The following is a 27,388-nucleotide window of genomic DNA, read 5'->3' on the forward strand; positions in this document are numbered from 1 at the left end:
ATATGGTCGGTTAAGATTCGCTATGTCTGCTGAAACGTCACTGCTCAGCTGCATCACCCAGCCCTCTACTTCAAGACCTGTTTCCTCTTTGTAGCCCTCAGTCCCTTGCAGAAGAAGGCTCAGAAGCCCTCCCTCATTGAAGGTCACAGGGAAGGCACTATCCCCATTCACCCCTCCTAGGGTGGCCTTCCCTCCCTTCAACACCTCCTGCTTCACAGCCCTGTCCCCCTCCTGCCCTCCACCCACCCTGCAGTGGGTGCCTGATACCTCAGGAGAGGGGCCATGGTGGTGCTCCATCAAGACACACTTCTTATACATAATGCACAGAAACACATTGTCATAGTTTATTGTATGACTTGAGTTTTACAGATTGAAAACCATTTAGTTCAGTTCAGAAATGACAGACAAAGGGGACAGGAAACAAACACCCTTAGATGGCCACATTTATCAGGTTTGAAAAGCTGATGGTGTCTTTGTAAGGGTTTTTTTTTTTTTTAATTAAGTATTAAATCTTTCCATTGTGGTACAGAGAAACAGTCATTATGACTACGAGTCCCCTCTTCTAGTATTTGCAGAACAGAAGACATACCAACTACTATTTCTAGATTACATTTCCATCTTTCAAAGAGCTTAAAAATTATTATTAAAAGAACATTAAAGAAAACAGAAGGAAAACCAATAAATATGCAGATAAGTAAATGTGAAGTCCACTATGGATCTTTTCTTCAATATACTTAATAGAAAGCCTTGAAATGAAAGAGAATTAATATTGTGAAAAATAGTTTGAAAATTAAAATATTTTAGGTCTGCAGTAAATGTAGGAAAGTATTACGAAGTTAGGTAGCAATCATATGCATAATTAAAGAAGTGATTATATGTATATTTATACCATCAATGCATAATCCTCAATTTGTTTAACATAAAACAGAACATCAAGGAAACGAGAATTTAAATTCCACTTGTTTAATATGGAACATTAAATACACAAAAAATTGCTTGTAATTTTAAAGTGTATAACTTGAACAAAATTTCAAGGTGGAAAATATTTGTGAGGAAGTAATGAGTGAAAAGAAAAGGAAAATATTAATTTATGCTTAATGAACAGAAACTTCATTTGTAATAATTAAGGATGGTATGCTCCCATTTCAAATACTTAAAAGGAAGGTAACGCTAATTAACAAGACATCTCTTCATTTTATACAAACAAGATAGATGTGAGAGTTCTTAAGTATTCATACAGGATTTTGCTCCAGCACATCAGTATCAATCACGCACAATCATCTCCCTTACACCTTATATGTCTCTAATGTCATCTCAGGAATGTTGGCATACGTTCAGATTAATAACAGGATGTATTCTGTGTTCTTGACAAGAACTTGGGGATTTTTCTACTATACATCTCAATTTATTAGTACACTGAATGCAATTAAGAAGTCTTTACCTCCTTTGTGCCTTCCTACCCCAAACAGGAAGGTTTGGGAAAACACAATGGATGCATTGTAGAAATTAATGAAAATGCAGTTTAGTTACAGAAAGGAGTCTCTCTGAGGTGCTGCTGAGGAGCAGCCAGACCTTCTTTTGCAAACTGGAGAAGCCATGGTCAAAGCTCTGTAATTCTGAGAAAAAGTGATCTCTCCTTTCCTGCCAAACACTAAATTTCATGGACCCAAACATAGCAACACCAAGTCATTCTTCTTCCAGTCTCAGCCAAGAGCTGTAGCAAAGATTATTCCTTTATATTTTTTTCTCATAGACTGTAGAGCATACTCATCTATTTTGATAGCAGTACTTACAGTGTTTTCTTTTAGTCTCTTTAGAAATGGTACCCAGCTGTCTTGAAGGCAGCCTTTTCTATATTTGATTGGCACACTCTTAAGACCAAATATTGAGCTGTTCTAAGAAGGAATTAAAGAGCTATCATTGTAAATATAATGTTCTGTCTTACCAAGAGTTCTGTGGTTAATTGGATATTGGAAATAGATATTAGAAGATATTGTCAGTGTTGTATGGCTTTGATAGGATAAGAAGTCATCTGTCATCAAAATTAAAGGTATTACAGAACTTTCTGCACCCTTAATTCTGTTGCTTAAGGGATTTCAGCTTTCCACTGACCCTTCAGCAATCCTTCTGTGCACCAGTACCTACCATGTTAACAGTCATCTGCTCCTGAGAAGAGAGGAAATAATATTACGTTCAGAATGAGTGTACTTGTTGATGAAGGAAAAAGCACAGTGCGAAGTATTTAGCTTTTAATTTCCTTATTCTTTTGAGTTTGGGTTAAAAAAATGACACATATAGTGATATTAGTGTAATATATGAAGGATTGAGATGAGATGAGTATGAAATTTTGGTTTATACAGCATGTGCTAATGTTTGAAATTACTGTAACTTAACATTTAACATTACATGTATATTCAGTATTATCATATACATTATTTAACTATCTTAATGTTTAACCAAACCATTACTATTTGTGCCACAGTTGCAGACAAATACATTTTAAAATACTTGCTAAACCTATCTAAATACCATAACGTTTGTTATCTATACACGCTGAGGAGTTTTAGAACAGCTAATACTATATTATTGCTTTGTATTATAGGAAGAGAATATCTCTATTAATTGCTTACTTATGTTTCTTCTGATTTAAAAGTGTTACTCAAATTAGTCCCTCTGGTTATCATTAGAACTGTGAGAGCCTGAAAAATCAAAGCTGTAGTGCAAGTAGGTGTCAGCTGCAAAAATGGTAAGTCAATATAATTAATATTTTTGTGCAAAGAAATGTTATTTTTTTGTAAACATATAAGCAAGTTTATAAGTAGAAAAATAGATGTCATTTTGCGACAGGATTTATAAAGTCAATCAGTCACTACCAAAAAAAAAGGTTAAAAGTGTTTGTCCTTATTTTAAAATATTTAATGCTTTAAATATTGAAAAATGTAGACATCATGAAATAACAGATACTTTGCTTATGCATAACATGTTAAAAATATTTTCATATAAACGAATGTGCAGATCTTGTCAGTGCCCTATTATGATGTTCATTTATTAAATTTTATCATTAATGCACTCAGTTTCCTGTATGTTATCCTATATTAGATCAATGCGGTTTACCCATAAAATGCACGCAACTCCTAGGCATCTCAAAGGGTACTGTGTTGGTATGGACAAAGATGGTGAGACTTAACCTGCAGACTCTATGCCCCCACTGTATGCTGGATGTTATGGTTTATTGATTCTGCCAAGATTCTGAGTTACAGTTCTTCTCATTTCTTTTGAAGAGGGTGCTTACTGCACACCTTTGCTCCTAATATTTGCTTTTTATTACTACAGGCTGAAAAAAATCTATATATCCTCAGTTAAATATTGCTGTAGCTGTCATGATTCATCCACTTTTCAAATTTTTCATCATTCAGCTATCTCTCCTTAGAAATTATTTATAATAATTAAGTATAACATGTTATGATCTTGCCTAGCAAAACCAGTTTTCACAGAGAACAACCCCTGACACGATCTTAGAAACAGGCAACTCTATGGCATAAAATGTTACTAACTGATATGTATATCTAATGAAGTAGACTGTTACTAGTTCTGATAACTCCTGAAGAGAATAAAGAAAGTGTTCTATTTCAGAGCTATTTTAAGGTCTTATATAGAATTTAAATGTTCTGCCTGTCTTCCACTGGCTCAATCTTTTAGGCTGCATTTCTTCTGGAAAAAAAAAATTACAGATCTTGCAAATTAATAATTAAATAAACAATTATAATGCATTGTAAAATGTCATTTCGTTTTTTGTGAGTAACTTCTTTAATAACATAAATTACACTTTTAGAATACTGCTTTTTATTTATACTAGCTAAACTTGTAGCTTATCTTTTAAGGAAAAACCTCATTGTAAGTTTGTTCTATTAAGCCTTTGCTAAGAATTTTTATGTGCCAGTTATGGAGTGTTCAAATTAGCAAAACGTGAAAAACATGAACCAATGCTTTTACAGCAGTTAGTGAATACCCATTTGAAGTAAAAAAAATATATCTATATAAAATATATATATACACTAAGATAAAAGAAAAACTAGTTCCTTTAAGTGCTACAATAGTCTTCTTGAAAAAATATGAACCAACTTGACCTTTTAATCATACTTATTTTAAAAACACCATTTTGGAAAATATCAGAATTGACACCTGGATGAGTTGTTACCTGCTAAATATGTAAAATACAATTGATATTCTTAGACTTTTATTTCTATTAAATGACAGAATTCTCAAAATAATTTGGAAGGAACAAAACATGTTCAAACTATTGTAAGGTAAAGAGGAAATATTAATTGACATATATTGCAACACTCAATGGAATATAGTGTGAAGAGTTACACTAAGTCTGTGTGAATTCGTTCGTCAGTCCTGTCACTTCAGTTTTAAGATGTGTTATCTGGAATGATTTACAGGTACAAGAGACTAAAAAAGAAGACAACACCATTTCACACCAAGGAATGCTCCAATTATACTCTGTTACCTATATTAGCAATTTCTAATTTCGGCTATCTAAAGTATAGGGCCAAGGTTCTGTGTTGTTAATTGATATGGAAATGGATATGGTAACATTGCAATCTTTTTAAGTTATTGAATGTGATAGGGCATCATATTTAGCAACTGTGTATCTTACTAATATTTTGAAGTTGGAAATGCCTACTCTGAGTACACACAGTAGTTGTATTTATAGATTCTATACTGTAAACATTGTCCATCAAAATGGTTATATACATCAAACTGGAAGTTTAAAAGATTACAAGATATCTAGGTGAATTGGCAGGAGCTGTACTTTCTTGAATATTACACAGTTAGACCTGTATTATATATAGCCATAAATTGTTTTATCCTATGTAAGTTTCATTCAGTTTCTTTTTTGATTGCATGTATGATTTAAATTCTATAATAAAAGTCAGACCAATACAAATTATTTGGGGAAGTTGAAAAAGTATTAAACACGCATTCCTCAAAGTATCATAGGTCATGGTTGGAAAGATTTATTTTCCTATACAAAAGGAAGATGTCATTTCCATGCTTTCTACTTCGAACAACCTAGAAGCCCTGTGATAAACCATATCTTTTGAACCATTGAAGCACACTGCTGAGAACATCTGGCATTTCCACTGGCTTCTGCTCCAAAGAGTCTTGTATGATCTTACAGGCAGTGTAAGATTCAAGTGTGAGGTTCTAGCAGACAAGAACTACCACTGAGCTTACAGAATGTCTTGATTTTGTGAACAACTTATATACATACAAGCACACATTCAAACTGTATGAAGTCACACAGTCTGCAAATTACTCCATTAAATGTTTTCTCAAACATATTGCCATCACTCTTACATGGTTATTGTGCTGCTTTATTACAGTAACTGCATGGAAAGAAACAAGATGTTAGAATACATGTAGACTTTTATCTCTTCTCAGTAGGATGGCAAGAAGGAATGATTAATTATTCCTCCAGCAAATTTCACGCTAGCAAACACCAGGTGCTAAGGAGTCCACAGTTTGAACTCACTGTCCATGTCAGAAGATGCTTTCAAATAGAATAGCTCAGCTTAGAAAAATGAAGGAATAATGTGTTTATGTCTCGGTCATTCCTGAGGCACCTTATCTCAGGCTAAACTCACTCCTACGAAAACATTGTACAAGCCTGATAAAGAATGTGATTTTGTGGGAACAAAACTAGTCATTTAATTGATATTTAGACTGATAAATGGCCAACTTTTACTCATTATCTGGTGACAAGTTAAAGAATACATTATCATGTTACAGTGCAGGTAACTTGAATCATTCAATAGGTAAACTGCATTCAATAGGTAAACTGTTTGAAGGGCTGGGTCTCTCCTTGATAAGGAGCCTTGTAGAAAGGCATTCTGCTCATCTTAATCAGCCAGAGAAACGTATACAGCATAAGGAAAGTATTTTCCATTAATGAATAGGGGGAAAATAGTCTCTGAAAAATATGGATGACACAGAGTGGTTTTGAGTTTTGTAGGCCTGTGCTTTCAACTTTTTCTGAGAGAAAAAAATAATACAAATCAAAGTTAGGAAAAAGCATGCCAATAGAGCTAATAGGAGATACTTGCTGTACATGCCTTAAATGTCTCCTCCCTTCTCTAAGGAGCTAAATACAGTAAGATATGTATTGCAAACCATTTTCTTTTGGCAAGAAAAAAATTGTTCTCTTTATATGTTATTTGTAATGAAAAATTGGTCTTCTAACTGCCACTGAAGAACTACTGTTCTTTTCATTGTGCAGATCCAATAAAATGTGTAAGAACCAAACTCTTTTCAAAAGACTCCTTAACTTATTAATATAATAGGAATTTTAGTGCCTGAATGCTTTGTTGGACTGGCATAAAGAGAACCTTGATTTCACTGCCCTTTTTGTGGTCTCCCAGCATATTTCTTACTTGTTGCCTATGACACTGTGAGGTTTCTGATTGTCTTGCTTAACTCATTGTTTGAGGTATATATTGTGATATGAAAGTTTAATAACATACTTTTCACTAGCATATCGTGTATGACAATAGTCCGTTTATTTTTATCTGCTCATTTGGTCGCCATGCTCAATATTATCTTCTTACCCCTCTGCCAACTGGGAAACAGCTGGCAAAATATGTATTGGCTTCATCATGCAAACAGAGGGAATATTTGCTATGAAGTCACAGAACTGCTCTATGAAGCAGTTTCTAAATGGACAGACATATTTATCTGCAAATAGCGTGCACTGAGGAAAACAGAGAGAGGTTAGCTGTTGAATTCAGGAGGGTATTGTCAGAAATGTGAAGCAGTTGCAACCTGACTTAACTTTCATATAATTTTATTCATGCAGCATTTCTTTAGCATCATAAAGCTAGGGAGAAACAATTCTCAAATGTATAGTGGAAGTGACAGATGACTTAATGAATCTGGAAGATATAACTGTTACTCAAAGTTTCTTTTCTCACCCCAAGTAAAATTTTTGTGAAGATCTGTGTCTTGTTTCTAAAAGTTTCTTGTCTTAGCTTCAAAACAGTCCTGACATTAATAGTTTTTGCATAAAACACTGTTAAGTTGAATTAATTCATCCAATTTAATTACTGAATTAACATTGCTTCAGTTTAAGACTCAAATGCTAATTCATTAGGGAAAAAGTTGAATACAGAGTGTAAAATTTTACAAATGCCTCTTTTACTTTGAGAATGGTAGACATTCTACACAGCAGAAATGAGTGAGCATTTTGGAGCAACTATCCAAACTTTATATTTCTTGTGGCCCACTACAAGCCACATGGTCAAGTTGGTGACTGAAGATGTTCTGAATATATGAGATTGTTTCAGAGCATTTTCTTCATTAATGACTAAACACCTGAAGACCACTGACTGTGAACCACCACTCTACACAGTTTTGTTTATATAATGTAATTTGTTTTCAACGTAGACTAACCTGCCTATATACTTGATAATAAAGGGAACCTGCACCATCTTTTAGAATCTGTGGATCATGTTTGGGAGGATATCCTATGATGCTCTCTGTGGTGTCACCTGCAGTAACAGCCTGGGTAATGGAAGAGTAAACTGTTCAAAGATCTACTATCACATATCTCTGGGGAGAAAAAGAAATATTATTAAAGCCAGGAGACACAAATTTGCAAAAGCAAAATCACCAGAAAATGGCTAGGATAAATGTACAAAGAGAACAAAACAGACTGAGAAGAAAACCACGATGGAAATGAGATCGATCTTGTACGTAAAATTTCGCAGCCTTGGTAGTACTCTTACAGCTGATTGGTGTTTTTCTTCAAGTGCCTGTGGACACAAAAAGCAAGGTAATAAGTTTGAAAGAATGTGTCATTTTATATTGGATGTCTAAAGCAGGCTCAGTGGCAAGGGAACTGCTTGTTTGGGGAAAAGTCCTAAGACAGTGCTCTGCTTTACAGTCCAGTCAGATGAACGAAGACTTAAGCTCCTTCAAGTGCCCACCCCTGCAGATTGTCAAAGTCCACTTCAGATGAGCTGTGGTGTATGAGGCATGTTGCAACTGCTTCCTGTCATGCTGTTTCCCAGTCAGTTTTAGAAGTCAGCCAATATGGTGTGCTATCTGAAATGCTATAGTAATTATGTGTTATTTACAGTAACCAAAATTGGCACATGCATGTCTGAAAGTGCTGGCTAATAACCAGATTTCTTCAGTGCACACTGTAGGTTCTTCTGAACACTCGGGAGAGTATAGATAGAAAACATTAACAAGGAAATGTGAGGTCTATTTTGCATCTTTCTAGATGTGACTTTCTGTAGATATATCTAGATACTATCTGCAGAAAAATGTGAAAGGCTACAAGGCCGCCTGGGATACTTTGGGAAGCCTATAAGCTGGAAAGGACATGAAATTGCTACACACATGCTGTCTGAAAAAGCAGAGGTTGAATATGACCACTGAGAGAGTCAGCTGATAAGCACCAATATAGAGAACACAGACTCACATGTCGTCCTTGATTAAGAACTGATCATGAAAGAATTTGGGTGAATATACATATACAGAGAGTTGCTGGTACAACCATAGGTCCAGGAAAGACCAATTACACTAAAGGCTAATTTGTTTAGTGAAGGCCAGGAAGTTTAGATAATCAAAGGTCAAAGATATCCAATTATGAAGTGAAAAAGGAGTTTGAGAAACAGCAGTGGAAGCAGCAGTTGCCCAGTGGCACACAGGATCATGTTCCTTAGAGGCTGATGCACCAATGAAAAAACATTTTTACATGGGCAAGGTACAGAGCAGCTACCAGCTGTACTGACCATTGAGCAGTGGTAACAGCAGTTGCTGTCTGAAATCAGTTCCAGGTCAAATATTACAGTTTCCTAGTGTTTTCTACTTTTTCCTTGTGAGGTCTATGTCACCACAAAATCTCATGTCCTGAACAAACCTAATATAAATAGCATAACCAATAATAAATACTGTTTTGTTGTGTTTAGATAGAATATCAGATTATTTCTTTCTCTGACAAAGAAACTCCATTTATTTTTTCTGATGCAATCTATGTTCTGGAACATATGTGTTGCTGTTGCAAGCATGACACCATTTTGGTTGTACTTCAGAGGTGTTCACTTCGCCAGCTCTAATGCAGTTTTTAACAGCTTGTCTTTTTGTGACATATTGCAATTATGCCAAACTATGTAATCACTTATTTCACATCGAAGTTTCAAGTTTTTATATGATACGCAGCCTTGAAACTTAAAATTCCACTACTCAGTAAAGCAATTAACTGCCTTCTGGGGGTGAATTTCACAGAAAAAAAAAATAATGATTATTCTTGAAAAACATTATTTAATGAACACAGCTCCAGAAATGTTATCTCCATCTCATAGAAGTAGGTGGGAGTCTTGCTACCGACTTCAACTGAGTCAGGCTTTTGCCTCAGGACAAGATGCTTCTCTAAGGAATAATAATGGATGACTAAGAAAGAGTAAGCTGTGGACTGTCCTGCTAAAAAAGTCCACTTAAAAGATTATTATATACGTTTTCTTTGCAAGCTCTCAAGCTTATGAATGTTGAAGTTGTTCACATGTTCTTGGATGTGGCACAGTGTTAAACAGTCAGAATCCATCCTTTTGGTTGGTGAAAGTAATGTGTGGGATTCACAGATATGATTTTTGTTTAGCTTGAAAAGAAAAAATTTATGAAATGAAAATAAAAAAAGTAAATTACTCTCAAACTCCTACTCAAAGATATCCAATTATGAAGTAGTTTGCTGCATTTTCCCAGCACTGAAGACAAATCACTTGAGAATTTTTTTTACAAATCAAAAATTTCTATGAAACTTCTAATATTAACAGAATAAAAATGTTTTCCCCTTAGATGTGGAGGAAATTTAAAACATGAAAGTTTAACAAAAACTAGAGAAGTGATTGTATTTCTTGGTAGAATAGTCCAATGCAGGTAGAGTTAGTTAATTACCTATCATTCCTCAGGAATTTTTTTTCATTTTTTTTTAAGGTTATGAAAGAGCTTTTGAAGAGGTACAAAATTGAGACCCATGTCTAACACAGGAGTGGGATAAAAGTCAGCAGATTCAGGCACTTTTATCATATCAAAAGTTTCTAATGATCAGGTTTAGGTGGGGACCTAGTTGCCTGATTGCATACTTTGCTTTTACTTTTATTAATTCAGGATTCTTGGAGACAAATTTTAGTGGGTTGAAAATTGAAAATATGTAGACTCTTTGTTTTGCATGTGTGGCTTGAAGTATTATCTTGCGTCAGAATCTTTCTATTGTAAAAAAAGTGGTCATCCCACCTAAGCTCTGCATATATTACCAGGGTAGAATTCAGACATAGCCTGTTATATCCTGTTTCAAAGAGCTGTTAGGATAATTAAAATAAAACTGAGGAAAGTAATTATTTTTAGCATGACACAAAATAAGGGATAACGCTTTTAAAAATACTGTTTGAGACAGAAAAGGACTAGATTTTGTAGCAAAAATGCATACACTGCAGCATTCACTTTATACATGTCTAATCTCGAAATTCTCTTTTAACTCCAAAATAGATGTTTCAGAAGATTGAGCCCAAAATCTGCACACTTCATGAATTCCAAAGAACTAACAAATATGAAACCTTCGAGGGCTTGTCTTTGAACTTCTGACCCCCTCCAAGGCTTAGTTACCGAATTCAATACATCAGGAGGGTGCTTTTTACTCATACGCATATCATCTTGACCCACTGATAGGACTTGGATAGAAGAGTGCAATGCAACTCTTTGCTATTTAAAATAGGCCAGACAAAATGGTGGTCCCAACCTGTATTTATATAAATGCCTAATGACCAGATCAGTACCCATGCGAAACACAGGAGACTTCTCTCAATTGCCCTTCTTTTTCTAGTGTGAGTCAAACTCTCATACTATTTAAAAACGAATGAAGCCATACAGTACATAATTTTGTAACCCAGTCAGTAGGAATTTTCCTAGAACGGGACATCTTGAAGACTGGTAACTACTATTTAACTTCCTCATTTTAATTATATTATTGGGTAAAAAATATAGGAATCGAAACACAATATGCCCACTAAGAGACCATGCAACCACATTCTTTTCTCCTTGCATGTCTTTTCTAGCATCATGAATTTTCCATTTCCTTATAGTGTCACAGCTTATCTCTATCCAGTGGCCTACGTTCATCAGGAAGGGTGTAAGGGAATAATCTCCCTGACACCATTTTATACATGGCTGGGAGGTGGAACAGGTTCCAAGTGAGAGATGTAGCCATGAAACTATTACATAAAGCCTTCAGCGCTGCCAGCCACTGTGTTTTAGAACAGCTACAATAGCATTTAACAAGATGCCTAAACCCTTCTTTTAATACGAGGTCAGTTCAGAGCATGCATATTACATGTGGCAGTTGTTGGCTAGTGTGTATTGTATCTACTAGAAGAGGCTCATGCATCTCACTCTTCTAAGAATAACTAAGGCAAGTAAAAGTGCTGCTGCCGGTAGTAGAGAGGTCCTACAGCTACATTAGGTATATGCAGGAAAGAAGAGCTTGAGCTAATCTGTTACAGAATCATAGAATCAAGCGGGTTAGAAAGATCACCAAGTCCAACCGTTACCCCAGGACTGCCAAGACCACCCCTAAACCATATCACTGAGGGCCTCATCTATACGGTTTTTGAACATTTCCAGGGACGGTGATTCCACCACTTCTCTGGGCAGCCTGTTCCAATGCCTGAGCACTTTCTCTGTGAAGAAATTTTTCCTAATATCCAATCTAAATCTCCCCTGGAGCAGCTTGAGGTCATTACCTTTTGTCATATCGCTTGTTACTTGGGAGAAGAGACTGACCTCCACCTCACTACAACTTCCTTTCAAGTGGTTGCAGAGAGCGATAAGGTCCCCCCTGAGCCTTCTCTTCTCCAAATTAAACAACCCCAGTTCCCTCAGCCGTCCCTCATTAGACTTATTCTCCAGACCCTTCACCAGCTTCATTGCCCTTCTCTGGACCCGCTCCAGCACCTCAATGTCTTTCTTGTAGGGAGGGGCCCAGAACTGAACACAGTGTTCAAGGTGCAGCTTCACCAATGCCAGGTACAGAGGGATGATCACTGCCCTGGCCCTGCTTGCTATGCTATTTCTGATATTGATATTGATGATTATCAAGACATAAAATATATTTTATATATTTTATATAAGCTGGTAACTGGAAGCAGCAAATGATTTCTCAGCTGCTACACAGGTAAATAACTCCCAGCAGCACCTTCTCAGGGTCAGTTGGGCCATAAGAATTGATTATGTCCTTGACAAACAGGCATTACCTACCTTCCTGGTAAGGAAGCAGGTAATGATTGGACCATTATATCCAATAATATGTGTATATGAAACACACAGTGTGCTGAATCCATAACTGGTGGAATTCAGGAGAAAAAATATGAAATAGTCTAACTAAATTAGATCCTTTTAGGCATGAGATGGCCATGTCATATAATCAACAGTTTCTCATAAAGATTAATTTTGGGGTCACCAAAAGTTCTATAAGTTTTGGTTTTGCTGGTTTTGTTGGGTTTGGGGTTTTTTTTCCAAAGAGCTAGTTCTTCAAGAGACAGAAAGCAAAGGGTAACACTTACTTCCACTTTAAGGGAAAAAAAGCAAAAAAGTAGAGAGGGAGAAAAGAAAAAGTTTACATTTCATGGTTTCACAAGCCCTCAGTAAAAATTTTTTCAAAATAGCTGCTGAAATCCTGCCTTAAATTTCAGGAAGTTCAGATTCCCAACTGGACACAGGAGACCTAGTCCTCCAGTCTCATTCAAGACACTGATTCAAAAAGTTACTCCTAAGTAAAAATTCGCAGACATATGCCCCAGCATTGTATAATTTCACCTTTATGAAATGTTGACTTCATCTGTGTGAAAAAGATACCTTTAATAATGGTACGACACAAACTGTAACAAAACTATTCTCATCTACTCTCCCTGTGGTAGACACTAGACCATTCCCCCTCCTCCCCTGCATCACTAATGCAGTTTAGATGAAATAGTCTTTGTCTCTGTTGTTTGTGTCAGCATGCTGCAATTTGGTAAAGCACGTGTTTTCTGGCAATCCCTATTACTCTCTCAGAATCTTAAACTTAAATTCTCTATTTATTTTCCTTTTCAGAGACACCAGGAACCTATAATTGGAGCTTAAACATTATTTTTGGTTACTTGATTATTTTCTTCAGTGTCACTAGTAACAATCTAGTCTGTATTACTGTACTTGTAGTGATTGTTAAAACATCTCTGTCGGCTTATCCTTAGGGATGTCTTTTTCTTGTCAGTGTGGGACCTTTATGCTCTTGCTCAGCTGACTTCATTATCAGGTTCATTGCAGCTGAAAACACAATAACCTACAATATAGAACCTGTTGTAAAGCTTCTTTCTATCTTTTGTTCAGTTTTGAGTTTAGCGGTCTATACTAAATATCATGAAAATTGCTTTATAAGAGTCTCTTACCTGCTGCTGCACTATGTCTGGTACTTTATTTCTTCTTTGGATTTTTATACCAACTTAGGTGGCCTAGTCTGGCCTGCATTGTGATAGCAGAACACTATCTCTATTATGGGTAATGTTGAGAACTTAGTTCTTTTTATAAGGGTGACTTTTTAACTGCTCTAAAATTCACATGCTATACTGGATTGCTTTACGACTTGGTATCCTCATGTGGTTTCCTATTCAAAATTTGAGAACCACAGGAATAAAGCAATCTCCTCTCAGCTTGCTCTCCCTCACCACAGCTTTTCACAAGATCAACAGATTATATCAATATTTTCCTGCACAAAGTAAAGATCCAGCTATGGCTCTGATCATGCTCAAATTCTTTTAGCCAGGCAACTATCACTCCACTGGGTGGATCTTGCTTATTGTGCCTTTGTGGAAACAAAACTGAAAATTATATTCAAAAAAAGAATTTTCTTCTCAAAACAAGCATGAACGAAACACACATCAAAAAGACATTGTGCACCATGTAGCCGAAAGGCTATCTAGCTTACAAATGTTGCAGAAACTGGGCAGTTCTGAAGGACCCGTTATTGTCCTTGATTCTGAACTAACCAGTATGAGTTTATCTTGGCTTCTCTGCACACTTGAGAAATTAAAGCCTGACTCTGAAAGAACAATGAAGTGTTAAAGTTTCTCAGCATTTGTGTGTGCTTAAAAACATTACACATATGTGTATGATACATTTTATGTTATACATAATACATGTATACTTATATATAACTATTATGTATCAGTTGTTATATAATGAAATATATTTATATATTTATTTGTAGAGGGAAGTGAAGCTCTTCCCCCCCTCGCTATATGTTTCTAACCACCGCTTTCTGTTCCTTATAGGAACTGCTGTCCAGAAGTTTTTATCCTTCTAGAGATTCAGAGTTTGTCTTTTTTCTGTTCTTGAAAAGCAGGGTACGTTTCAGATGCAGAAACCTTAAGAAGAATTATAAGTCACAGGGGTACATGCAATCGGATAGAATCTGTCAGGGGAATTGAATGGAAATAGTGTGTGGGAGGGAGATACATGGGTGGTGGGGGAACAAGTTGTTCCAGTAGCATAATTAGGAAAGGATTCAGCAAATATTAACTATTTAGTTCAAGCTACATAACTGATAGAATCTGTGACCATGAGACTCTCAAGTAAGATGCTTCCTGAATAGAATGAAAAAACAGAATTTTTTAATGTGTTTATGGCTTTTACAGTGGTAATGGCTTAATGAGATGGATAGGAGGATGCTCTACTTACTGTAACCATCCTTCAATAAAACTGAAAACTTTGGGCTTGTATGTGTGGTTTTTTTCCGTTTACCTTATCTACAGATAGCCATAATGCTTCTGAAAAGACAGTGAGAATTTCACAGCCACACAAGAGCATTCACGTTGCCTTCAGCAGTAGCATTCTAACTGCAAGCCTATTTATGATTATAGGTACATAAGATATCACTGAATCTCAGGAAAAAAAAATTAAAATCTAACCAGAAAAAAAAAATTTAAAAAAATCTGAACTAATTCAATTGTCAGATAGATAAACAAAAAAATATTCCTAGTGAATTTTTTTGTTTTTTCATGATGTCAGGTTCAGCACCTCAGACCTTTAATTTGCAGGAAGTGAAAGGAAGGTTTTTGATAATTATAGTTTTGAAAACTATAATTAAAATACACAGCCATGCATCCTGAATTCTGCCTTCTAAGGATGTTTTTTTAACTGCCCAGAATATACATACTCTTCATTTCCCTCCTAACTGTATTGAAATTAAGCTTCATCTGCCCAGCAGTCAATCAGGAAGAACCTACTTGACACCTCTTTCTCATTTAGTGGTTGATGCCACCTAACACAGTAGTTACACTTCCTCTCCATTATATTGCCACATCACTCTTCTGTGAGTTGACAACCCTCACGGCAGGAAGACCCACGTGCTCTGGAGACACAAACTGGACATTTCAGTAGTGAAATGAGATATATGGATTCCCTTTCTTTTCCTCAGTCCCTTTCATCATAAGAACATCTGAGATCATGACATATCCTCAAATATAGCTGACAACAGTAAAGTTGTTTTGCTGTTCAGTTTAGCTCTATCAGCAATACAGTACAATGAAATATCTTATGGCTTTCACTTTTAAGTATCAGAATTAACAGTATTTATTTACAAAAATAAATATTCTCTCTGTTTTTGAAAATTCAGTTCAGTATTGTGGAAGAATATATTATACAGATACTTATCCTTAATCGCATGTAAATATAGATTATTTTATTATTTATCTTACCCTAAAAATGTTTTTATCTCCTCTCTGTTTCAATAATTTGTTAAATTATGCTACTTGTAAATTGCTAGGAAATACTGCAGATTAAATGTAAAACTACAAGAAGTTATTGATAAACTGTCTACTGGATACATTTAAATGACATATGGTTTGGGCAATAAAAACCGCACTTATTTTAGCAGGATAGAGGGAAAATAATTGAAGAAAGAGCCAAATAGTAAATGAGCATATTTAAAAGGAGCAAGGGAAAAATCAGAGACATCAGGTGTATTAGATAAGGAAGGAAGAGAGGGAGGGAGGAAGGGAAGAAAGCAGGAAGGAGGAAGGGAGGGAGAGAGGGTGGGGAGAAGAAAGAGAGGGAGGAAAGGAGGGAGGGAAAAAGATTTTTGTGCTGAAAGTACCAGATTTTCCTAGCAAGTTCAGAAGACCCTTGAAATCAATAACTTGTTCTACTCTGTGTCTTTGTATCTGAAAATTAAATAGTCACCTGAAGAACAATCCCAGGTGACCTACTGCCTCTGACTATGGCAATGCAAGATCACAGGCTGCATATAATTTAAGTTAGAGGAACCTCGAGGGAGCTTCTGAATTTTTTCTGCCTAGTAAGGCAGGTAATGAAAGGTAAATGGTTCTTACTGCCTCAGGTATATAGACTATACCACCGTAAACTATACTAAAACTATGTTACTGGTATCTTATTTCAGCCTGAATAAGACCCATTCTTATGAAGACTGAATGCTAGTTGTACTACGCAAAGCATCTTAATTTATGTCAATGCATGTGTAAATTAATAGAAGCTAAATGGGCTTACCGTTTTACAGATGGCGCATCATAACTAATCAGTGTTGAACCTCTGTTTGCTTCTCTGTCTTGCAAAAAGATGATGACATTAGATGTTGACCTATTCAGAGAGTGTTCAGACTTAATTTCTTAATACATGCAAAATACTTTTTAAAAAAAATGTTGATAAAAACTATGACAGATGTGCAAATTTTATAAATATAATTTAAGGAGGTAAGTGAAACCTGCCAGAACCTCATGTTTCACAATTTTAGAATGTGAAAGTACCTGCCAATGATTCACTGGAAGTAAAGCTTTTTGTTGCCAGGACCATTGCATTTTGAAAATAAAACATTATGTGTATAATGATTTATTTACAACTATCTTATTGTTTCATCTCAATCTCATAATACTAGCTATTGAGTCACAGCCTGAAAGTAACAAATAGGGAATGACGGACTTGAGTGTGGCAAGCAAGGGTTTTCTACAGAGTATCACCAAGTTTTTCTTCTCACTTCAGTCCTTGTTATGATTAAAGGTTACTGTGCCTTGATAGCTAGAGTACATAAAACCTATTCAAATCACTACTGTAAATATGCTTCTGTGTAACCTGCTCCCTCAGAATGCTTGACTCCTAATTATGTGCTAAAATAAGAGGTGGAATTGCAGAAATTGTATAGAAGAAAATGATCCCATCTACTTCACAATAGGCCAAACTGAAGAATTCAAAGTGGTCCCTAAATCATGGCCAAATGCTCACTGAGCATTTTCTTCATAAACAGTTTTTTTTTTCCCCTAAGGAACAGCAACTCTCAGTTATTTATATGATTTCCATTAAGCCATTTTTTTGCTTTTTCAAGAGATACAAATGGAGTTTTAATCCAAACATCATGGCTGCTGTAAAAAACCCCAGCATTTAGGAGTCTGAAGATTTTTGCAGTATACAGATATTTCAAGCTGATTATGAGATTAAGTAAAAGAATTTTCAGTGGCTTTGAATGGAAAGCTAAGATAACGGAATTGCTTGTGTTTTCAGTGTGATGTCTAGTTTCTGTCTCTAGTTAGCATTACTTAGTGAAGTAGTAGCTTCATCATCTTAAAATTAAATACAGACTTTTCCTCCACTGTACTACATATGGTATCTACACACTGTCAATATGCACACTCTGGGAAAGCAGAATACCTAAAATATTTGTTTATATTATTTATTCAAATAAGCATAATCTTATCCCATGTTATTCCCGAATATTTTAGCATCATTTTTCAAGAACATTAATATCAGTTTGTGCCTTAAGAACTTTGTCATGTTCATTACTTAGCAATGGGACTGATACAAGGTTGCATGAAATATTTTTATATGTGCACACACACAACTATGAAAAGTTTCTAGAAGAATGATAAAGAGGGGAAATCAGACTTTAATTTCTTACCTAGTTTAGGAAGGGCTTTTGTGTCTGTTTGTTTTGTTACAAAGGAGGAAGTAAATCTGCAGGAAAAAATGTGACACTAATTAGGGAAAACATAGGAGAATTATAATGGAAGAAAAAATGTTAATGAACACATTTTTTCTCACATTCTTCCCAATTAATTAGACTTTTACATAAAGAAAACTGAAAAGTGTAAATTTTAAAATTAAAGTAATATTTTAAATCTTTTTGTATTTTAATTCTCTCACATATATTTTCCCCAAAAGCACAGCATTTTTATTTTCTTTTTTTCAAAAAAATCAGTTACCTATTTTTTGCAATGCAAAATCATAAATTAATTTTATTTGAATACTGCTTTCAAGAAAACTATAACATTAGTCAAGTTGTAACACAGTCCAAAAGTAAATATTTTCTTCAGGTATCTTTGATTGAATGGGTTATATTTTCAGCTTATCTCTGGTGATATTTTAAAAGTTACATGCATTAAACATAAAAAAATGTTGTGTCTTCCAAGGCACAGTTTCTACCTATGGGCTCCAGTCACACAAGCTATCAAAATCACAGAAGGCATGCTCTGAATTTTCTCCTTAGGGCAAATACAACACAGATAGATAAACACCTAACCTAGTCTTAGCAAAATGATTTTTGTGGTCCTATATTACAACTTGTTTCTAAAAACACAGGCATTTAAAAATAGTTGCAAATTGTCCAAGTAGCTCTTAGAAGTGGGAGTTATCAGATCCTTTCAATCTGGCAATTTTACGGAGAAGTATTGTTTACCACCGAATTCTTGCCACTCTACTGACTGTTTGCCAGTTTCTGATTAAATGTTTTTCTCACATTCCCTCCTACAAACCGATCCTTCAAGATAAAGAGGTATTATAAGACAAACTTTTAAAGAACTGCAATCAGGATTTTCAATTAAAAACAAAACATTCCTATTCTTAATAGGTTCATTCAATTTTTAATGCAGAAAGAGATAACTGTGTCTTCTGAAGGACAAACTGAATTATTTATTTTGATTGTGGGTTTATTTTTCTTACCAGTTACATGTATTGTAATGTTGCCACAATTTTGCAGTCACAAAATCTGACAACTAATTGTAAAAAGAGATGTTCAAATACTCAAAAAACATAAACAAACAAACTTCAGAAATTTTTTAAACTGCTAATTCCCATGAAAAATCTCTTTTTCAAGTTTTTGTTTCACTCATTTTTTGGGCATGAAGTCCAGAAAGAGAGGTAAAACCATGCCATTTATAGCAAACTTGTCTGCTTGGATTTTGAATTTTGAATATAAAGTTATGGGACAAATAAAACATAAAATGGTTTTATATTGTAAAAACAGAATTCAGAAACAAATATCATCTGTTCACAAGCAAGGAACAAAAAAAATATATATATATATATAAGACCCAGATTGTCAGATAAGCTGTTTCTATGAGCTATTCACCCTTCTCTGTTTCCTACAGCATCACAAAACGAGCAGTATTTCTCAGGGTACAGCATGAAATCTGCCACACAAGCCAGTAAAAGTGTTGTTTCAATTCTTCTTAATATAAATTCAGGAAGTATGTAAATATATTTTACATTTTAATTCTTCAACAACGTGCATTCATTATCAGAGTTTAGTTCAAATTTTTTTTTTTTTTTGTTACTGAATTTAAAGATATGACTAAACCTCCTGCGTATCTTTCTCACTCCATTTCTGAGCATAGTTTCCATTAAGATTAATGGCTGTTTTGTATCTAATGGGAATATATATCTTAAGGAAGAAGCTGATGTAGAAGCAGGAATTTTAGTAGAAATGATGAACAATAGAGGTCATGATTACAATAATTGTTGAATGAGAAATTTAACAAGTTTCTATGAAGGAAATGTTCCTTTCTTTAAACAAAAAGGCCATATGTTGACACTAATCACACTGAGTAGACCTGCTGAAGCTGATGTTCCAAAGATTTCATTGGGGACCATTTTCCAGACTAAGACTGAGATTCCTTCACTTAGTAAAGACTTAGCTGTATTATTCTCAGCTGTTCAGTGAGGCTGTCGTTCCCCAAGGTTGGATAGCTGAGTAGGCATAGAAATTTCCAAGGGCAAAGACCTAAAACACCAGCTTACCATGAAAGATTGTTACAGAAGCTGACTGAAAGTTTTCATCACTGGTGTTATTTTTACAACGCAGACCATCTAAATGATACAGTGATACAAACCACAAACATGCTGCAAGGATAGAAATTGGTTTTAACATTTAATGGTTCTTAAATTATAAGAAAACAAATTTCATCTATGCTATCTGTGCCTATATGTACTTCAGAGTAGTATCCTCCTGGGTTTTGTCATTGACATACAAACACTGTAAGGATTCATTTAACTGATTTGTCTTCAAAGTGAAAGCCTGATATGGGACCATTGATTCAGATGGAGTACTGAGCATAAGTAAGATCTGATTCAGGCTCTTCGTGGCTTAATTAATTATAAAAGGTACAAGGTATCTTTATTAATTATAAAAGGTACAAGTGAGAAATAAAAAGTATATTCTAAATATTTTAATTTCTTGAAGTTAGCAGAACTTTTCCTGGTTTTAGCCTTACTTTTTAATCCTGAAGGCATTTCTTCAGTGTGTATACATTTATGCTAATCATATACTACAGCCATGGGTTCCTCTATCAATATGAAATGTTTTGTACTTGCTGTTTTTGTGCATCTTGTATTGTTATGTGCAATATACAAAATAATGTGTCTAACTATGCCATTTATGCTTTTGAAAGAAAAAGCAAATTACTTACTGAAGAGAATGGCATTTGCATGCATGTGTGTCAGCTTTCAAGCCATTTCCCTCTACAAAATATTGCTTTCTACACTTAGAAAATGCATCCATCCATCAGTTACAAACCATTTCAAAGCACTTTATGAATCTACAGAGCAAAATGTACTTATCTTACACTGGCAGTGTCCCAGCTGTTACAAAATTGCTATTGTCCTAATACTTACAAGGCAATTTTAGCATCAGTTAATAATTTTACAGGATAGATAACTTCTAAAGCATTATAAAATGACAGACATTAAACAATAGCAACTTAGCATTTTTTGAAACAGTTCATGACAGCTTAAAAACTAAAGTGATTTTAATGTATAGTCTACGCAGTTTTAGTTTCTCATTGACAATTCCTTTAGAAGATAAAAATGTGAAAAATCCTTTTAAATAGTGGATGAAAGAATAAAACAAATTTATCTTTAAAAGATATTCAGTAAAAATCTCAATTAGGAATAATGTCTCAAATCTCCATGTAGAGATAGAAGGTGACAAGAATTAAAATTTATTTAGGCAGGAGAAAAAAAAATGATGATATCATTTAATGGTAGGGTACCACAAAATAAAAAAGGCATATCTATTCATTAAATCTAATACAAAGAGGAAAATAGAGTGAACAGCATTTTCTATAAATCAGTATGCATTATTTCTTCTCAAAAATTGTTTTCTATCAATCTTACTTTAAGAGCTTCAGTTAAAGGCAAATTCTAGTTAAATTGTTACCTTTAATCTTGTTTAAGTAGCCATTGCGGCCAAATGTTCACTTTTTGGTTAGACATTTATAATTTACCTACTGTACTGTACAATCTGTGATAGCAAAAGATTTGATGATGTGTAAAGTGTAAACTGTTCTAAACAAATTAAATTAATTGATATTTGAGGTTTTACTTTGGTAATAACTCAAAAGAACCTTTTCAGTGCAACTAATGTACATCACAGTGGCCTTTTTTGTCAATGTGCTTATTAAGTTAAGTTAAACTGATTGTACCGCCTGCTGTCATACAGCACAGGTAATTGACCACCTCATCAAACCACAGCAAAAAGAATCCCTTAGTGCCTAATTACTACATTCTTCTGTACTATTGAACACATTAAAGCAATATTAATGTATTGTATTATATACATCATTACCCAATAGTATTAGAAGGTCCTTGTACTGGAAAAAGGAGTTCTGATTGCAGTACAGCAATTTTCAAAATTCTGTCCATTTAACTTTTAAAACACATAGTATCTTGAAGAATTTTTCAAGCAGTTATCCAAAGTGAAAATTTCAATTAATATTGCAATTCTGCTTTACCCAAATATCTGAAAAGCAAAGTATAGAACAGATCTTAGAGCTCACTAAAGCAAATAGTTGAAGTGGTGACCACAAACAAAAGGCAAATAGGTAATTCCTGACATTCTACTATTCATTGATCCTCAGATGTTTTACCTAATGTTTAAAACTTCATGCATAAAACCTATAGAAGTGTGCCTAAATATGATGGGAGAGATAGCGGAGTTCTCTTTTCAGAGAATTCAAGTATGTGCAGCTGCCATACATACCCACATTAGACAAAGTTTCAAAGTCATGCTAACTTATATGAGTGAGTATACCCTTGCTGGTTTACTCCCACAAATAGGTCTGCAGAGACAAATACGCAACTGAGCACAGGCAGAAGTACTGAATCGTACTGAAGTGGGCTGAAAGCAAGGATCTTCAGAAAAGGTTGTGCCTGTATGAGGGACAGTTTTTCAATAAGCATCTTTGTGAAAGATTACATGTACTATGTCATCACCTGAATTCCTTAATAGTATCTCACTTTAAATGAATCTCCTCCTTTGAAGCAGCAGACTCATGTCATGAATTCCGGCAAGATTGCACTTAGGGCTACATCTCATCTTCGTGATTGTCAGGAGACTAAGACCTTATAAACTGCATCTCTGGAAGGAAAAAAGAAGTATGTAACTGCAATCTACCACCTTTTTTTTCTGTTTCATGCAGAGGTCCTTGCAACCCAGCTGTGATGACCTTAATGTTATGTAAAACTTCTAAAAACAACAGTTTTAAATGGGTGTGTATAGAGATATCCCCTCATTATGAACAAAACAAAGTACAGCTGCAATAACAATTTATTATTTTCCAAATTACTAAGGACTATATCATCATCCAGTGATATCATACAGTGGTAAATAAAACAGATAGGTTCGCGTTCTGGTTTGTGTGAGAGGAAGGTAAACTCTATATTGGCTAAACTTAAAAAACATAAACTTAAAAAATTCTGTACACTGCAATAACAATAACCAAAAGCCAATTAATGGAAATTTTTAGAAATAATCACTTTCTGCCCAATCATTCTCTTCCAGTGTGTAGCTACCAGTATTTTGAGTTACTGCCAAAGCCTGTCATTTCTGGACTCATAACCATTTGTTAAAGAACAAGGGACATAGGAAGCATCAGCAAGTACCTGTGAACTGCCTTCAGCCCCAGCTGCTCTGATGTTCCTCAATCCCTACCTTAAAGTCACGAGAAAAAAACCTGAAAGAGTCCACAACACTTCAAATAGTTCCTCTTCTCTAGATCTCTTAAAAAGCACAAGAAATCCTTTTGGGGATAAGGTACTTTACAAAAGCACCCTTCTACTCTCTATCACAGCTTCCCCTGGATGGAGCAGCCTGTGTTGCTTCAGAGAAGACCTAATTCCATAAGACACCTACTTCATTCTGTACAATGAGCTTCTAAGAACATTTTAGACTGATTGTGCTGAATCCGCTCTGACTGTAGAAATCATATTTTAAAATTTTCCTACCCGAATATATTTTCAAAACAGACTAAGTAAGCTGCATTTTTCCCTACAAAAGATAACAACTAAAAGGTTAGACTTCTTTATCTTGCCTTTTTTTTTTTTCTCCCAAGTTTCAACTATTTCTATAACAGCTTCTACATTAATAATTAACATTTGACTCATGTCTTCAGGTAACATTCAAGATGCATTACTCACCCTTAGCCTGGCAATTTCTGCATTTCCATCATAGAATACTTACTTTGTCCTGTATATATGCTATATTACAACATCTATTCTTGGCAGAAAGCATCAACAGTTAATTGATCCATACTTAGTATCTCACACAGAAACAGTGACATTTTGAAAAATGTAAATTGTAGAGAAAAGATGTTGATAAAATATATTCTAGAAATAGCAAACAAATTCATGCATGTTCCAGCCAACCATTTCAAGCTCCTGAGACTGACTGTTTCATAGAAGCAGAACCTTTGTAGGAATGTCTTTTAATATTCTCTCATAATGAGAAAGAATGATTCTATCTTGCAAGATGTACAGGATGCACTACATTGCTACTGGTTTATTGTATTGACAGCATTTCAAGCAAAAGATGTGCTTACGTTATCTCTTCCCTGCAAAAATTAGCAACTGTTTGAATGTTATCATGAGAAATAGCCACTCATGAAGTCACGAGGCAGGCAGGTAAAGGCAAATCATGGAAATCAGAATTACATAGCTGTCACAGGAGAAATGGAGTAACTTGGGTGAGGCAATATTTTCAGTTAAAAATTCTAAATGAGAAGAGCAGTTGAAATGCATATGCTAGCCTCTTTGATCCTATTGTTACATAGCTTCCATAGTTACATAGTTACAAAGATCAGAAATCTAAACTTCAAGCAAAAATCTACATACTATGAAAAAACAGGAGAATTGATATGCATTCATATATCGATGAGTACATGCATATATTTGAAATGACTAATATTTTCTAATACTTCATGTGCTTGAAGTGTTCAGATTGTCTTTAGGTTTTTTGAGGTTTTATACATTTATGTATAAATTAACACCTTCTCTTAGGAAATATTTTATAATTATATATATTCTAATAGTTGTTTTGAGTAAGGTACGTAACTTGAGATTCAGAGTAGTTGGGGTAGCAGAAAAAAATTCAAAAAAGTTTCATTGATAATTTGAAATTTTAACTTCTTTAAAATGTTTTCCAGTTAGTGTTAACAATTAAGGGTACTATGAGGATAAGTTACATGTCAAAAATTACATTTTCTTCCTGACTGAAATTTTCTCATAAAAGATAGCACCTCAATTTCTATAAATAAGAATGTGTCCTGTTGCATTTTACTGAAGGACATTTACTGACAATTCTTTCCACTAATGTACTCATTGTATACCATACAAACTGAATAGCTCTTGGAGCAAAGTTGGATTCAAGCAAATAAATCTTAGCCAGCCACACTATATTAATTCCAGAAGCGAAGGCAGTTTGTATGTTTAACTACTTTATTCTGGTTGTATGTTATGATGCTGCATTTCTTTGTTTAAGTTTTAGTCAGCTTGTTTCTATTATTATTTTTGTGTAAAAGAAACTTGTAGCAGACACAATATTCTCTTATTCTAAATATGGGGGGTTTTCCTTCATTTTACTTTACTCTTACCCTACTCCTTTATGTTTCCAGAATAACTTTAAAGTTATTTCAGTTTAACAAGAATAAAAACTGTGGCATTCAATGAGAAAAAAAAAAAAAACCCAAACAAAAAACAAACAAAAAAAAATCCCAAGCCATGTTACTATTGTGTCACAAGATATTGGGGAAGTTCCTTTGTAAGTTGTTCATGAGTTGATGATGTGTTTATCATTTTTCCAGTGGAATTTTGATGATGGGTTTATAGGACCTTCTTATAGGACATTTTGTTTCTTTGTTGTCCTTCTGGCTTTTCCTTCAAGGCCAATGTCATTGTGAAGCTTTCAACAGGTAAATTCTATAGATAAAAACAGATAGACATTTCCACATCTCATTCTCCTAAGACTAAATTGTTAGAAATTTACAAAAAGTTGTAGCTGTACTTATCACAGTTCAAAATCTATTCTGCCAGACGTCTGCTTACCCTGACAGGACCAAAAATTATATTTTTCTGTTTAATTTTGTTTTGAATTAGGATGTCCAGACAAAAGATTAAAAACCAAAGTGTTTGGTTTTTGTTATCTCCTTTGGTTGCCAAAGATAAGTGCCAACCCCTCTTCCATGGGCAGGGGCACGTTCCGCTAGACCAGGTTGCTCAAAGCTACATCCAACCTGGCCTTTTACACTTCCAGGGATGGAGCAGCCACCTGATTCATCCACATGATTCTTCATAGACAAGGCAGAAGGGTTTAAAACACACCTACAGTGATTTGTTGTTTTGGGATTTCGTTTTTGGGGGATTTTGGTTGATTGGTTGGTTGGTTTGGGGGTTTGGTTTGTTGGGGTTTTTTTCATTTTCTGCATATTTTCAATTGCAACTCTGGTTTCAAACTCAGGAAACAAAATTACCTGTAACTGGTAAACTTGTCTGTTCTACTTGAAGGTACAGTGAACTTAAACATGGCATGTACCATGTCAGATGGTCAAACAGAGTCTAATGGCTTGTACTACAGGTAGATGGTATTTGAGACCTGGAAGCCCCTATAAATGAGGCAGTTATCAAAAGTCCCCTCAGAGGCAAAAAGAAAACAAGTTCTGGCAGAAAAAAATGGAAGTTGAAAGGAAGCATAAAATCCCCACTATTAGAGGTCAGTGCTGCAGATTACAGCTACTGTTTTCCATGGCCAAAGCTAATTATTTGGACACTGGAATATTAGCACCATGGGATTTTTCCCATTCAGTCAACAACAACAAACAAACAAAAAAACTTACAACCCAACCTTTTAAAACTTGGTTTTCCAAAAGCGGTATTATTTCCTTTGCTCATTCACAGAAACAAACGCGTAAAAAGAGATGAAAAATGCAAACACAAAAAAAAAATATTGTTCAAGCTAAAATCGTTGGTTTTTTGTTTTTTTTGAAAAAAGATCATCTTTATGATGAACATATTGTTCTTTGGAGGAAGAGAATACAAAGATTGGTCTGGGTTTTATACAATGAAGTAAAGACTATGGTCTTATCTTGTTTGCCAACAGAGTGTAAATCTAGATGAGTGGCTTAAAAAAAGGTATAGGCCTCTGCTGGATACCTCTAAAGTTATCTGGAAATCCATTTCTTGAAGATTTCCTAAATTGGACATTAAAGACTAAGCCTTTAATGGATGTCTTACCATCAAAGATGAACTTATGACTCTTCATCAGTACAAACTGGAGAAACTAAGAATTATGAGCCATGAGTGAATTCAGCATCTCAAATTTTGGAACTCCCAACAAATTTACACATCCAGTAAATAAAATTTTTCATTGGGTTTTTTTTCGTGGTTTGGTTTGGTTTGGTTTGGTTTTGTCTTGTTTTGGTTTTGTTTGGTTTTTGGGTTGTTGGGGGTTTTTTGGGTGGGTTTTTTGGTTGTTTTTTGTTTGGGGTTTTTTGGGGGTTTTTTTGTGGGGGTGAGGTTGAGGGGGTTTTTGGGGTTTTTTCTTACGCACTTGAAGAAAATCCATTGTTCTTTCACTTTGGAAATGAATTAACTTCCTTCCCATATTTACAAGAATGCTTGATTGCAGTATCCGATCCATAACATTCACCTTCTCCTTTATGAAAGAAATAGTGCGTGTTTGCACCATTAGCTCACAAAGTCTTGATCCACATGGATCTGTACAACTGGGTAAGAAACTCGT

The 27,388-nt window shown here is 34.8% G+C and overlaps 1 long non-coding RNA gene across 1 annotated transcript; it reads right to left on the reverse strand.

Annotated features, from left to right (window-relative positions):
- Positions 1 to 355: 355 nt before the first annotated feature.
- On the reverse strand, positions 356 to 27,388 carry LOC115606803. The gene is made up of 5 exons (XR_003991007.1): positions 27,197 to 27,388; positions 22,591 to 22,735; positions 18,002 to 18,057; positions 16,603 to 16,692; positions 356 to 7,817 (listed from the first exon to the last, which is right to left on the reverse strand). It is a non-coding gene; the product is annotated as an uncharacterized LOC115606803 (long non-coding RNA).

The sequence above is a fragment of the Strigops habroptila genome, chromosome 4, assembly GCF_004027225.2.
Source record: "Strigops habroptila isolate Jane chromosome 4, bStrHab1.2.pri, whole genome shotgun sequence".
Lineage (NCBI taxonomy): Eukaryota > Metazoa > Chordata > Aves > Psittaciformes > Psittacidae > Strigops > Strigops habroptila.